Below are 15,495 nucleotides of genomic sequence, written 5' to 3'. Positions count from 1 at the left end.
CTCAAAACACTTGGGGATACAATATTCCAACCACCATATCAAGAACAGCACCTACGATATCAGCCTCCCTCTCAAGAAAGGCAACCAAGATTTCAAGAATTTTAAGGGGATGAATCGCTCTCTATCTATAATTGGCATGAGGGAAGGCAATAGGGAATAGGGCCCTATTGCAAACAATAACCAAACTATAAAATGAAGATTGACATCCCAACCTGTAATGGAAGAATGAATATAGAAATTTTCCTTAATTAGGTAAAAGATGTTGAAAGTTTCTTTGAATATATGAGAACTCTAGAAGACAAAAAAGTTAAACTAATTTCCTAAAAGTTGAAAACAGGAGCATCCGCTTGGTGGTATCAAGTACAAGACAACAGAAGAATCTTAGGAAAACGACCAATTCAAAGTTGGCCCAAGATGCTACATCTAATGAAGAAGATGTTTCTACCAATTTTGAATGATCCCTTTGAAGGGTCCGCAACGAAGTAGATCGTCCCAATTCTAAAAAATTTACAAAACGCAATTTTACAGAGAAACAAAACAAATCATACATTTAATTAAACAAAACATACAACATGCTTAAGAAACTAAGAAGAGAAAGAGAGAATATAAAAATTCCCCTCGAAGAATCCATGAGGAGTGGGCTCTGACTATTTTGGTGAGGGAAGGGACTGAGAGAGGGGAAGAAAAGAAAAACAGGGGAAAGCCTGAGATATCAGAACACCCAAAAAAAGGTTCCTTTGTTTCTTTTCTTCACACCACAAAGAAGAAGAAAGTGTAACCAACCCACATATACGATCTAGAAAGAAATAGGGAGAGTGAGTTACAATTCCATCCCAAATAACATTAATTCAAAAATAAATAAATTAAATTAAATTTATTTATTTATTTAATAAATTATTTAATATATATTCACATGATAATTACCTTATCGTGTAATATATATTAAACTATATGTTATATCATATATAACATACATTTCTCTCACCAATGACTTTAATATAAATCATATTTATATTAATTTTAACCATGTGAATCCAATTCATATAATTAATATTTGAATCATATTCAAATATTTATTTCATCTCATAAATACTTAATATTATAATGTATCAGATATATTATAGTAATTATATCATATCATATCTAATTAAATTAAATTAATTATATCACAAGGAGATCCATGAATGGAAGCGAATCATCCAAATCCCATTTCAATTGAAAACTCAAGTTTACAGTAAAACATACAGATTATGCATCTTAATAAAAATTACAGCATGCTTTTAAACTACAAATAGGGTTAAAGTGATTATACCTTTGAAGAACACTTCTTCTCGTACGACCCTCGAACTGTCACGAACTCCTCGAACAACAACAAAACTCGAACCAAAAGGTGAAGACACTACCACTTGGTATCATCGGTATTCTCATGGTGAGAACCCAGGAGTGGTGGGCTCTTACTATTTTGGTTAGGAGAGAGTTTGTGAGTTTGGAGGAGGAAGACGATTGAAGAAGAACACACTATCGTATATAGAAGCTTCTCAATCTTGCAATCTCAAAGTCCACCGTATAGGCTCCGTGTGTTTGTCGTGCAGATTCTCTAGGGAAAAATAAAACCTTATTTTACATATCTCATTTGTCACAAAAACCACTTAACCACCGACTAAGGTGGTTAGAAAGAAAAATTGATCTATTATCCAAAATAATATAATAACCAACTTATCATATTATATTTATAGCCTATAGTTTTAATATTGCATCATATACAATATAAACTACTTAACCACTCACTAAGGTGGTTAGAGAGAAAAATTGATTTATTATCCAAAATAATAAATAATATAAATAAATATGATAACTAACTTATCATATTATATTTATAGCCTATAGTTTTAATATGACATCATATACAATATAAACTATAGTTATTTTTCTCTATTTTATGGCATTTAATATAAATCATATCTATATTAAATTTAACAACTATGAATCTCATTCATAGAAAATATATTTGAATCACATTCAAATATTTATTCCTCCAATTAAACTATAATGTATCAAATACATTATGTCAATTATATCATATATAATTAAATTCCCTCTTATTAATTTGAATATTTCAAATTAACCCAAAAATTGATTATCAACTAAATCTTTTGAGCTACCAAGGGGACCTTATGAACCTATAGCTTTAAGCTCCAATGGTATGTGAATAATTAATTAAACTCTTTAATTACATTATCAACCATCTGTTAACTGCCGGGCACTCCACTAAAGATCGACAACTGCACTCTTCGCACTACAAATATATTTATGTGTCCATTGGATACCAATCAACAGCATGATGACCCTTCACAAATTACTCGTTAGTACTGTTGGGCCAAATTATCGTCTTGTCCCTGTAGTTATCTCTAACTCCTTGAGTACCACTGATACCTCTAATGAACAATAGATCATAGTCTCACTATGACTAAACCCCTCTCGGGCCAAGAGAGGGTTGGAGGAGTAATATAACATGCAACGGAAGAATTCAGAATCAATAAGCAATTTAACTACACTTAATTTGAGTTTTAAACATGCTACTCATGAGGTATTCATAAAAAGGTTTGAATCAAACATTACCTTTGAAGATTTCTTCCACGAATTCAGCAGAATTTCCACAAGTTTGAGCTTGATTCTTCAAGTAGACCACCAACAAGGTATTCCCCACTATGTTCAAGAAGGAAGTGTGGTGGAAATACTCAAATTAAGTTAAATTGAGGATGAACTTGGATGAGTTTAGTAGGGTTTTTGATTTTTTAGCAATTTAGGTAAAATTCTTAGCATCCTCTCTCAATTCCATGCACGAAGCTTCTATTTGTAGATTGAATTCATGCAATAGAACATGGTTGCATGTAGGGAAACTCCTACTTGAGTTGTAATTAAACATTAAAGTGGAATTTGGTGATAAATCACCAAAATGAGATAGTGGATTTTTCAAAGATTGGAAAAATCCACTAATCTCAAATTTTAATCAATTTTTATTCAAATTGATTTTGATTTAAATAAAACTATTTTATTTAAAACCTAGTTTTATAAAAATTAATTCAAAATAAATAATTTACATAAAACTAATTTTTATTTTAATTAAATCTTTTAATTAAATTAATTTAATATCTATTATTAACTTAATAAAACACCAATTCCACCAATATGATTCAATTTCATATTTAAATCATAATTTAAATATTAATTGATTCTCCAATTACGTTTAATTTCAATTAAATTAAATGTTTTAATTGTATCGTATACTATCAATTGAAAACCCTAAAATCGAATTTGAACATTTCAAATTCATAACCCTAAATTCAAAAATCATCCAATTAATACTCAATTTATTATTCCAATTTATGAACTAGTAGAGGGACCTAATGGATCTTAGATCATGAGCTCCAACAATTTGTAATCAATTGGTTAAACTTTTTAAACCGAATTAATTGCTATTCATTAACTATCAAAGCACACCACTATAGCTTGATAGTTGCACTATCCTCACTGCAGATGTATTTTTGTCCATGTTAACCATAATCAATAAGTCGATCCTTCACAGGTCGTTCGTATTTACAGTTGGGTTAAAATTACCGTTTTACCCCTATAAATGCATCTTGTTCCTTAAGCTCCCACTGACCCTCTAATGAACAACTGATTCGTAATACCACTTATGAATCATGTCCCTCTCTATCATGAGAGGGCGGGGCTCCGCTTGTTCAAGACCAGGAATCAACACTTAAGAGAACAACCTATCTGCTATCCCTAGACGGGTAGGAGTGAATTCCATCTTGCAAGGCTATGTCCCCAGCTATTTATCCGGTCTCATCCCCAAAATGGGAGGCTTATTGAGTAGTGCTGTTGGACTACTCTCACCCATGTAGATCAAAGGAAAATCCTGAATAAACAGGAGTTCATAGCTAGCTCAGGATTAAGATCGAGTTATCCTAGGTTACTTTAGTATGAAATAGTCAGTTTTAACAGTAAACGGTTGTTACAAAGAAAAGTGACTATTTCGAGGTCCAGTCTTTATGCAAACTCATTGCATAGGATGCCCCACTAACATGTCTCTACATGAACGATCTATGGATTACATCATTCGTATTACTTATACAAAATGAGCCGCATCCAATAGTGTTACTAGGATGAAATACCCAATTTCATCCATATACTTATAGACCATTTAGGTTATATACTATTAACTTGATCGTGTTTATGTCACCACATAAAGTTAAAGTATTCATACTATAGCTATGGATATGTTTATTAGATTTTCATAATAGAATGCAATATCAACAGGTTTATCGAATAAGATACTCAATAATATTTTATTAATAAATAGAATGTTTAACACAAAATTTACGAACTACGAGTTCTAGGATATTCCTAACAAGGGTATGGCGCCACATTGTTCAAAACCCGGAATTAGCCCTTAAGGGAGCAATTTATCTACTTACCCTTGTATCGGGGAAGGAGTGAATTCTATCTTGTGTAGTTGAGTTCCCAGCTCCTCAATTAGACGAATCCCCAAAAATGGTAGGCTTTACCAATTGAAGAAAATTGAACACGAGGATTTCCATGAGCAGTGGAAAGATCATTCCAAATTAAAAACGTATATGAACTTTAAAATTACAATCGCAAATAGAAACATACGATTATGCAAAATATATAAATTACTACATGCTATACAAATGATCAAAGACTAGAGTAACATACATTTGTCGACTCATCTGCAAGCTCCTTGATCACGAACGCTCGATCACAGCAACACAACTACACACGAATGCTCGTCCAACACGATCGCTACACTGCACGAACACCGCGCTCTTGAACTCAATGATCGCCTAGGTCACGAACACCTTGAATAACACGAACGACCTCCACAGAACCTCGACAGTGTCGAGTTGAGTATGACAACACCACGAAGGCTACCTTGGTATTCTCGGTGTGAGAATCCTGAGGGTGGGCTCTGTGTGGACTTGGTTTGAGGCAAAAAAAAGGAGGAAACACAATCATGTAAACGATTAAGCAAGTGGGAGATGGAAGAACCTATCGTATAGGTCGATGCCCAATCGTTTAGGAAAAGCTAAGCAATCGTCTAGCAAAAGCTATGCGATCGTTTAGCTCATCACTTAGCCGAGTGTCTATCACCTACTAACACTGCACGATCGTTTAGCTAACTCAAAACTATCGCTTAGTAAATCCAATTTACTCGACAACTTCCCATGAGTAATTCCCCGAGATTGGAAATCTCAAATTCACATTTTTTACAAAATCTTTTTTTTTTTAAATTAGGAAAATATTTTTTCTTTTATCTCACGGTTACCATGAAACCACCAATAACCTCCCACTCAATTGGTTATTAGAGAAAAAGAGATAATTATCCAATAATTAATATTATTATAAATATAAATGATAATCAACTTATCATACTATATTTATACCATATAGTTTTAATATTTCATCNATTATTATAAATATAAATGATAATCAACTTATCATACTATATTTATACCATATAGTTTTAATATTTCATCTCATGAAACATACAAACCATAGCTCTTTTTCTATTCCATGGTACTTAATGTAAATCTCATTTACATTAATCCTCCACTTGATGTATCTCATACGCCATACTGATCATATTATATACAATCGAAATACCTCTTGTCGATTTGAACATTTCAAATCAATACCAAGAACTGATCCTCAACTGAATCCATTGAGCTACCAAGGGGACCTTATAGACTTATAGCTCGAAGTTCCAATGATACGTGAATAAATGACTAAACTCTTTAGTCACGGGATCCACCATCCGTTAACTGCGAGACACTCCACTAAAGACCGACAATTGAACTCTTCTTACCACAGATATATTATGTGTCCATCTTAACCAATCAACAATGCGATGACCCTTCACAGATCGCTCGTAAGTACAACTTGGCCAATAACCGTTATGCCCCTATAGTTACATCTAACTCCTTAAGTACTACTAAATCCTCTAATGAACATAAGTCATAGTCCTACTATGACTGAGTCCTCTCTTCCAAAGAGAAGTTGTGGCCACTATGTTCAAGCCCCGGAATCAGCCCTTAAGGGAGTAATCTCTCCACTTATCCCTGCTTCGGGAAAGGAATGAATTCCATCTTGTGTAAGTGAGTTCCCAGCTCCCAGTGTTGGGATTGATGTCCTAGTTCTCCCAGAGTCTTGTTGTTTGTAATGATACACATTGTTTTATGAATAAAATAATTGTTATTTCATTATGGCATTTACTCATATCCAATAAACAAAGCTCCATATTTATCTTATTTAAACTTAAGCATGTATATGTGATATACAAGTGAATCATGACTTAAGTGATAACCTAAATAGGTCTGTAGTATAAGGATTAAGGTGGGATACCTGATCCTGGTGACACTACGGATACAACCCGCTTTGTAGAGGAAGTGTTGTAAACTACTACAAATGGTAAATCTTGACCATTCAGGTGGAGACATGCGAGCGGAGGTGTCCTATACAAAGAGTTTGTATAAGATCGGACCACGAGATGATTAGACTCTACATATAACGTTTGTTGATTCTAGAGAACTTACATCTCACATAAACGACCACAGGTGACACGACCTCAATCCTGAGTGTTTTGGAAAATCCTGGCTTTAAGGGAGGTCCTTTGATTAGTGTGGGTGAGAGTGGCCAGATTGCCAACGTCAAAACATGCCTATCTTTTTAGGGACTTGTCTGATTTGGGAGCTGGGAACTCAATACATAAGATGGAATTCACTCATTTCTGAGCAGGGATAGTAGAGTGATTGGCTCCCCTTAAGGGCTGATTTCGAGGCTTGAACATAGTGCCACAACTTCTCTTCAGAAGAGAAGGACTCAGACATAGTAAGAACTATGACTTATGATCATTAGAGGGATCAGTGGTACTTAAAGAGTTAGATGTAACTAAGACAATGACTTATGTTCATTAGAGGGTTCAGTGATAACTTTAAGAAGTTAGATGTAACTAACAGAGGCATAACGGTTATTGGTCGAGCTGTACTTGGCGGCGATCTGTGAAGGTTGTCTCAATTGTTGATTGGTTAAGATGGACACATAAAATATATCTGTGGTAAGGAGAGATTCAGTTGTCCGGTCTTTTAGTAGAGTGCCTGGTAGTTGAAATGGATGGTGGATCCCATGATAAAGAGTTTAGTCAGTTATTCACGTAACCATTGGAGCTGTCGAGCTACAACCCATAAGGTCCCCTTGGTAGCTCAATGGGATTCAGTTGAGGATCGTTCTTGGTATTGATTTGAAATGTCAAATTGACAGAGGTAATTCGATTTATGTATGATTATGATAGGTATGATTGTAATGAGATACATCTAGTGGAGGATTAATGTAAATGAGATTTACATTAAGTGTCATGGAATAGAAAAAGAGTTTTGGTTTGTATGTTTCATGAGATGAAATATTAAAACTATAGGTTATAAATATATTATGGTAAGTTAGTTATCATTTATATTTATAATAATATTATTTATTGGATAATTAACTCTTTTTTCTCTAATAACCAATTGAGTGTGAGGTTATTGGTAGTTTCATGGTAAACTGTGAGATAAAAAGGAAAAATGTTTTTCCTAATTTTAGTAATGTTGAATTTTTGTGAATTTGAGATTCCTTTCCTCGAAATATAACTCAGGAAAGTTGTCAAGTAAATAGGATTTACTAAAGTGATAGCTTGGATAAGGTAAACGATCGTGGAGTGTTTGTAGGCGATAGACATTCAGCTGAGGCATGAGCTAAACGATCGCACAGCTTTTGCTAGAACGATCCGCTTAGTTTTTCCTAAACGATTGGGCATCGACCTATACGATAGGTTCTGCCATCTCCCACTTGCTCAATCGTTTACACGATTGTTGTTTCCTTCGTGTTCTGTCTCAAACCAAGTCCACACAGAGCCCACTCTCTGGATTCTCACACCGAGAATACCAAGGTAGCCTTCTTGGTGGTGTCATACTCAACTCGATACTGTCGATGTTCTGTGGAGGCCGTTCGTGTTGTTCGGGGTGTTCGTGACCTAGGCGATCGCTGAGTACGAGTGCACGGTGTCCGAGCAATGCAACAGTCGTGTTGGACGAGCGTTGAGGTGTTGCTGTGTTCGAGCATTCGAGCGTTCATGATCAAGGAGCTTGACGATGAGTCTACAAAAGTGTGTAGTGTCCTTGATCTTTTGTATTATCGTGTTGTATTTTTGTAATTAATGCATAACCATACGTTTCTGTTTATGACTGTAATTGTAAAGTTCATATATGATTGTAATTTGGAATGATCTTTCCGCTGCTCATGGAAATCCTCATGTTCGATTTTCTTCACCCATATCAGACATGTCCCTAAAAAGGTAGGCATGTTGAGTTGGCAATTTGGCTACTCTCACCCATACTAATCAAAGGACCGCCCTCAAAGGTAGGAGTTCCCCCAAAACACTCAGGATTGAGGTCATGTCACTTATGGTCATTTAGGTGAGATGTAAGTCTCTAGTATCAACGACGTTATATACAGAGTCTAGTCATCTCGTGTTTCGGTCTTATACAAACTCTTTGTATAGGACACCTCCGCTCGCACATCTCTACATGAATGGTCAGGATCTACCCTCTGTAGTAGTTTACAACACTTGTAAACCTCTACAAAGCGGACCGTATCCGTAGTGTCACCAGGATTAGGTATCTCACTTTAATCCTTATATTACAAACCTATTTAGGTTATCACAGGTATGATCCACTTGTATATCACATATACATGCTTAAGTTTACATAAGATAATCATGGAGCTTTGTTTATTGGATATGAGTAAATGCCATAATGAAATAACAATTATTTTATTCATAAAACAATGTATATCATTACAAACAATAAGACTCTAGGAGAATTAGGACATCAATCCCAACAGTTGAGTCGGCGATCTGACCACTCTTACCCATACACATAAAAGAACCAGTCTCATAGGCAGAAGTTCACAACTCACTCGGGATTAAGGTCATGTTACCTATGGTCATCCTAGTGAAATGAAAGTCTATATTATGAACGGTGTTATATAATGAGACTAAACATTTCATGGTCTAGTCTTATACAAACTCCTTTGTATAGAATATCCCCGTTCACATGTTTAATACATGAACGATCAGGATCAGATCCTTTGTAGCACTTTACAATATTCGTAATATCTACAAAGTGGACCATACTTGTAGTGTTACCAAGATAAGGTACCCAGCCTTATCCATATACTATAGACCATTTAGGTTATTACTTAAACATGATCCACCTGTATGTCTCCACATATATGTTTAAGTTACAACGATAACCTTGGATGTTACTTTATTGGTTTGTGGTTAATAAAACTAAAATATCACATATTTCATAGACAAAGTGAATAAAATATCAAATATTATTAATCACATACAAGTTTGTTCATACAAGGTTTACAAACTATACGACCCTACGAGATTTAGAGCATCAACCCCAACAATCTCCCACTTGTCCTAAAGCTAGTGGGGTGTACAAGATAACCAAATTCAAGTACATAAAATAATAAACTAGGGCATAACACGCCCAGTATAAGATCTCCCACTTGCCCTAGTCTAGCCCTGGCCTGTCTCATAGACCCATGCTCTGCAGGTGACCCTCAAACACTGTAGTTGTAAGGGATTTCGTAAACGGATCAGCAACATTGTGCTCCGAAGCTATCTTCGTGACAATCACGTCCCCTCGATGCACAGTCTCTTGGATGAGATGATACTTCCGCTCTATGTGCTTGCCGCGCTTATGACTTCGAGGCTCACGGGAATTAGTCACATCACCACTACTATCACAATAAAGTGTGATGGGCTTTGATATGTTTGGAACAACTTCTAAACCAGTCAGGAATTTCTTGAGCCAAATGGCCTCCTTAGCAGCTTCACAAGCCGCTACATATTCAGCCTCCATGGTGGAGTCCGCGATGCACTCATGCTTGGTGCTTCTCCATACTACAACCCCTCCGTTAAGAGTGAACATTGATCCTGAAGTGGATTTTCGAGAATCCTTATCAGTCTGAAAATCAGAGTCCGTGTATCCGGTAAGGATTGAATCCTTAGAACCATACACAAGCATGTAGTCCCTCGTCCTCCGTAGATACTTGAGGATGTCTTAACGGTTGTCCAGTGATCATATCCTGGATTAGATTGATATCTACTGACTATCTCCACTGCATAGCAGATGTTAGGTCTAGTACATAACATCGTATACATCAAACTGTCGATAGTAGATGCATAGGGGAACCGTCTCATTTCCTCAACCTCTTGAGGTGTCTTAGGACATTGTTCCTTAGATAATGTAACTTCGTGCCTGAAAGAAAATAGGCCCCTCTTAGAGTTCTACATCGAATACTTGGTCATCATCTTGTCAATATACGATGCCTGAGACAGTACTAGTATTTTGTTCTTTCGATCTCGAAAAATCTGAATACCTAGAAGAAACTGAGCCTCTCCCAAATATTTCATTTGGAATCGGGTCACTAACCAATTTTTAACTGTAGTCAGTAAGCCTACATCATTCTCAATGAGTAGGATATGATCTATATACAACACTAGGAAAACTACTGAACTGTTGATGATCTTCTTATAGACACAAGACTTATCAACGTTCTAATCAAAGCCATAAGATTTGATCGAGTATCAAACCTTATATTCTAAGATCGAGATGCCTGTTTCAGTTCATAAATGGGTCGATTCAGCTTGCAAACATTTTGCTCTTGACTTTGGACTATGAATCCATTGGGTTACACCATATAAATGGTCTCCTCATGATTGCTATTCAGAAAATAAGTCTTGACATCCACTTTCCATATCTCATAGTCATAATATGAGACAATGGATAGGAGGATCCGGATAGACTTCAGCATGGCAACAAGCGAGAAAGTCTCCTCATAGTCGACTTCCTCTACCTGGGTATAACCTTTTGCCACCAGTCTAGCCTTTAAGGTTTGCACCTTCCCATCAGCACCTCATTTCCTCTTGTAGATCCATTTACAACCTATAGGTTTAACCCCATCAGGTTGATCTACAAGATCACAAACTAAATCGAAGTACATAGACTCTATTTCGAGATCCATGGCTTTGATCGATTCATCTCTGTCAACATCATCCATTGCCTTCTTGTAAGATAATGGATCCTCAATATTGCCATCAACTACTATAACTAGGATTTCAGTTAAACCCATATAGCGAATAGATGGGTTCGCAACCCTCCCACTACATCGAGGTTTCGTCAACACTTGAAGTGGATTTGACATACTAGATGAACCTACTTCAACAACTCTTGTTGAGGTAACAGGCTCTTCAACAACTCTTGTTGAAGATTCAGTAGTTTTTTTGGAAAGCTCATTCAACATGATTTTGCTTCTAGGTCTGTGCTCCCTTATATGATCATCCTCAAGAAAAGTAGCATTTGTCGATACAAATACTTTGTTTTCTTTAGGATCATAGAAACAATCACCTCTTATTCCCTTGGGGTAGCCTACAAACAGGCATAACCTTGAACGTGATTCCAGTTTCTTAGTATTAGTCTCAAGCACATGTGTTGGGCAACCCCAAATTCTGAAATGATGTAAACTAGCTTTATGACCATTCTATAATTCCAAAGGTGTTCTAGCAATACTCTTGAAGGGAATGTAGTTTAGGATATAGGTTGTAGTCTCCATTGCATAACCCCAAAACGAGTCAGGTAAGGAAACGTAACTCATCATAGATCGAATCATGTCCAACAGGATTCGATTTCTCCTCTCTGATACACCATTCTGCTGAGGTGTACCAGATGCTGAGAGTTGGGAAACTATTCCATGTTTTATCAAATAGTTCTGGAAAGATGAATCCAAAAACTCTCCACCTCGATCAGATCAAAATGTTTTAATCGTTCTATTTAATGTGTTTTCAACTTCAGCCTTGAATTCTTTGAACTTTTCAAAAGACTCATACTTCTGTAGCATTAAATAAACGTATCCATATCTAGAATAATCATCAATGAAAGTGATGAAATATTCATAACCTCCCCTGGATCTTACATTCATCGGACCACAAAGGTCTGAATGCACTAGCTCTATAGGTTATTTGGCCCTATGATCTTTTCCAGTTAAAGGCCTTTTAGTCATTTTGCCTTCAAGGCATGACTCACACACATGTAAAGAATTTTCTTCTGACTCACTTAGAAGTCCATTCTTCACCAACCTCTGAATCCTATTGAGATTAATGTGTCCTATTCTTAGGTGCCAAAGTTGGGCAATTTCCTTAGGAGAAATTCTAAGTTGCTTATTTTGAGTTACGACAGTTTTAAACATCTCAATGTTATGGAGGGCATCTATTGCTAACGGCCTTAGTACATACAAATTACTTTCCCGTTGAGCAGAACATATATCAACACCATTCTTAGTAATAAATATTTTATTAAAAGAAAAATGTAGTTGATATTTACATTCTAGCAAACACTTTATAGACACTAAGTTCCTCTTTAAATCGGGAACTACAAATACATCATTCAAAATGAGAAATTTGTTTTGTAAAGTTAACCGGAGACCTCCCACTGGCACAGCTGAGACGACGTATCCGGTTCCAACTCGCATTGTCATCTCACCAGCACCAAGCTGCCGCCAGGAACTAATTCCCTGAAATGAAGAACAAACATGGTTGGTGGCCCCAGAGTCAATAATCCAGGCAGGCCCATCATTCTCCACTAAACAAGTTTCCAAAACAAGAAAATCGTATTTACTTTGTTTGGCCTTTTTCTTCTCTGCCAAATATCTGGGCTAGTTCATCTTCCAGTACCCATTCTGGTTGAACTAGAAACATTTTCCCTTGTCAACCCTCACTGGTGGTCTATCCCTTGGAATAGTAGGTTGTGGGTCAGTAGGTGCCTTCCCTTTAGCACCCTTCTTTTTCTTCCACTTTCTAGTGCCAGAAGAAGAAGGTGCAGATTTAGTTTCAGAGGTCGAACCTTTGTGGAACTTTTTAGATGATGAAGCAACATTTGCTTCACTTTTATTCTCTTTGCTTTTCAACAAGGATTGGAAAGTTTGCAACTTGTTGAGTAGAGTTGTAAGGTTGTAGTCAATTCTGTTCAGAACCGTAGTGAAGGAAGCTATATGGAAAGGATTCCAGAATTATGCTAACTTAATTGGCCTCATAGATGCTCGACCTGTTCATCTCATCCATGTTAAAGTGGATCATTATGTTGAGAACGTGTTCTCAAACAGATGACCCCTCTTTCATCCGTGAGTTGAAGATGTACTTTAGAGCGTCGTGCCTGAGCTGCAAAGACGGTGTCCGAACATTCCCCTCAAGGACTCAATGATCTCGCGTGCAGTGACTATNAGATGTACTTTAGAGCGTCGTGCCTGAGCTGCAAAGACGGTGTCCGAACATTCCCCTCAAGGACTCAATGATCTCGCGTGCAGTGACTATGGGCTCATGCTTCTCAGCCAAAACTTCGTTAAGAGTGGCCAAGATGTACGCTTGGGCCTTCTCGTTTGCCCGTGTCCATCGCTTGTATGCCTCACGAACATTTCGAGGAGCAGTAGAAGCTGGAATAGGAGGACACTCCTCCGTGAGGACGGATTGAAGATCATTGATGATTAAAATCGTGTTAATGGTGTTTTTTCAACTAGCGTAATTTTCGCCAGTTAACTTATCGACAGCAAGTAAGCTTAAAGTCACGGTAGCCATAATTAAATTGCTGAAAAACGAACAAACTTAATTAAGTCTACTTGCATTAAACCAGTTTATAAAACCAATCAAGTTGTAGGAAAATAGTCTAGTGTACCCTAAGTGACATCTATTTTGCAATGATGCTTCAGTGAGGCAAGACAAAAGTCACCGTAGGGTGATCAAGTAACCCTTCACTAAAATGAGACATTCTCAACCATAAACAATTCCTTGTAACTAAATCTAATAGTCACCATTGTTCGGTCCATAATTTGTTAACATCCTTAACAATTCTGTGTAAGTGTAGCCCCTCATTTTAAGTCTTAGTGTCTCGCCCTCATAAGCCAACCTTAAGGAAAAGTTGATTAGGACAAGAGAGTAAAGCAACCTTATCCATTTTTGGAGATCAAATAAAGAGTTGTGCAGAACTGTCATCCTTTAGGGGGACACCCACAATGCCATGAGGCAATGCACAAAAACTTTATCCAAGCTAATAAGAGAGATCGAGGGATATGTTGTCACACGTCCTGCTCCCACTTATTATGAACACTCTCTCGATTCACCTTGGTATCGACCTACCCAAATGCCACCCATAGGAGGACACCCATGGTGCCTCGAGGCTAAGGATAGATCTCACGGTGTGAACTTTTAGGGAGAAACGTGTAGAGGTAAAAGTGAAGTATCATATACTCCATTTTCCTCCCACTGAATGTTCTACCTAGGATTCGTTAACTTAGAAAATCTGGCTACTGATTTTATCTAAGTGATTTGTTTAATTTGCTAAAAAAATAACACTTTTCTTTGATGATTAAACAACTTTGATTCAAGTTTTATTAAACTATTTAACAGACTTTCATCAAATTTGCATGCATGTAACAAATCTATCTAATTCACCTTTCCAGGTAGGTTCCCAGGTAGGGGTGCGACGTTTCCATCGACTTAAGTACCCCAGCCTAGCTAGAACCAGCCTTAGACAAAAGGTCCCTTATAGATACATTTGTTACATATTTAATCTTTTATTAGGAATCAATTTAATCCTATTAAACCGATTTAAAAGATTAAACTTAGATTTCTAATCTTATTAGAAATGTGATCTTAGGTCTATCTCAATCAAATTTTAGAACACTTTTAAAAAATGATTAAAGCCTAAGGTTTGCATGCAACTCCTTATTATTGATTTTAATTCTTATTTCATTAATTATAACACTCATAAGAAATTAAACAATTAAAACCAATCAACATTGCAAGCTAGACATACATAAGTTATTTATAACAATTATAAATCAACCTAAGGTAGTGTCATGCTTCATACAATGTTCATTCATTGCTAATATATAACTTTTATATAAACAAGTAATGAATTAAACTATAGCATACATTCCATACAAACATTCAACATTATATTATAACATTTATAATATAAATGATGCATGGATATGCTGTAATGCATGTATACATATATTATAACTCTCATATTATATGATGCATGAGCATGCTTTATGTAATTTAAATCATGCATACTAATATATTATAATACTTATAATATAAAATGATACATGAAAAATAACTGCATAACCTATGGTGGGTTTTAAAACTATATGACATACATTATGGCATATAAAATAAACATACATCACATGCATATTTAATAAAGTTGATGGACTAGGATAATAAATCTCAAAACCAGAAAAGAAAAAGCTAAACTATTACAAAAGCTGAGTCCACTGGTTTGGAACAAGTGAACTGGGTCTTGAACC

The sequence above is a fragment of the Benincasa hispida genome, chromosome 3 (assembly GCF_009727055.1).
Source record: "Benincasa hispida cultivar B227 chromosome 3, ASM972705v1, whole genome shotgun sequence".
NCBI lineage: Eukaryota > Viridiplantae > Streptophyta > Magnoliopsida > Cucurbitales > Cucurbitaceae > Benincasa > Benincasa hispida.
Note: the sequence above shows the minus strand (reverse complement) of the source record.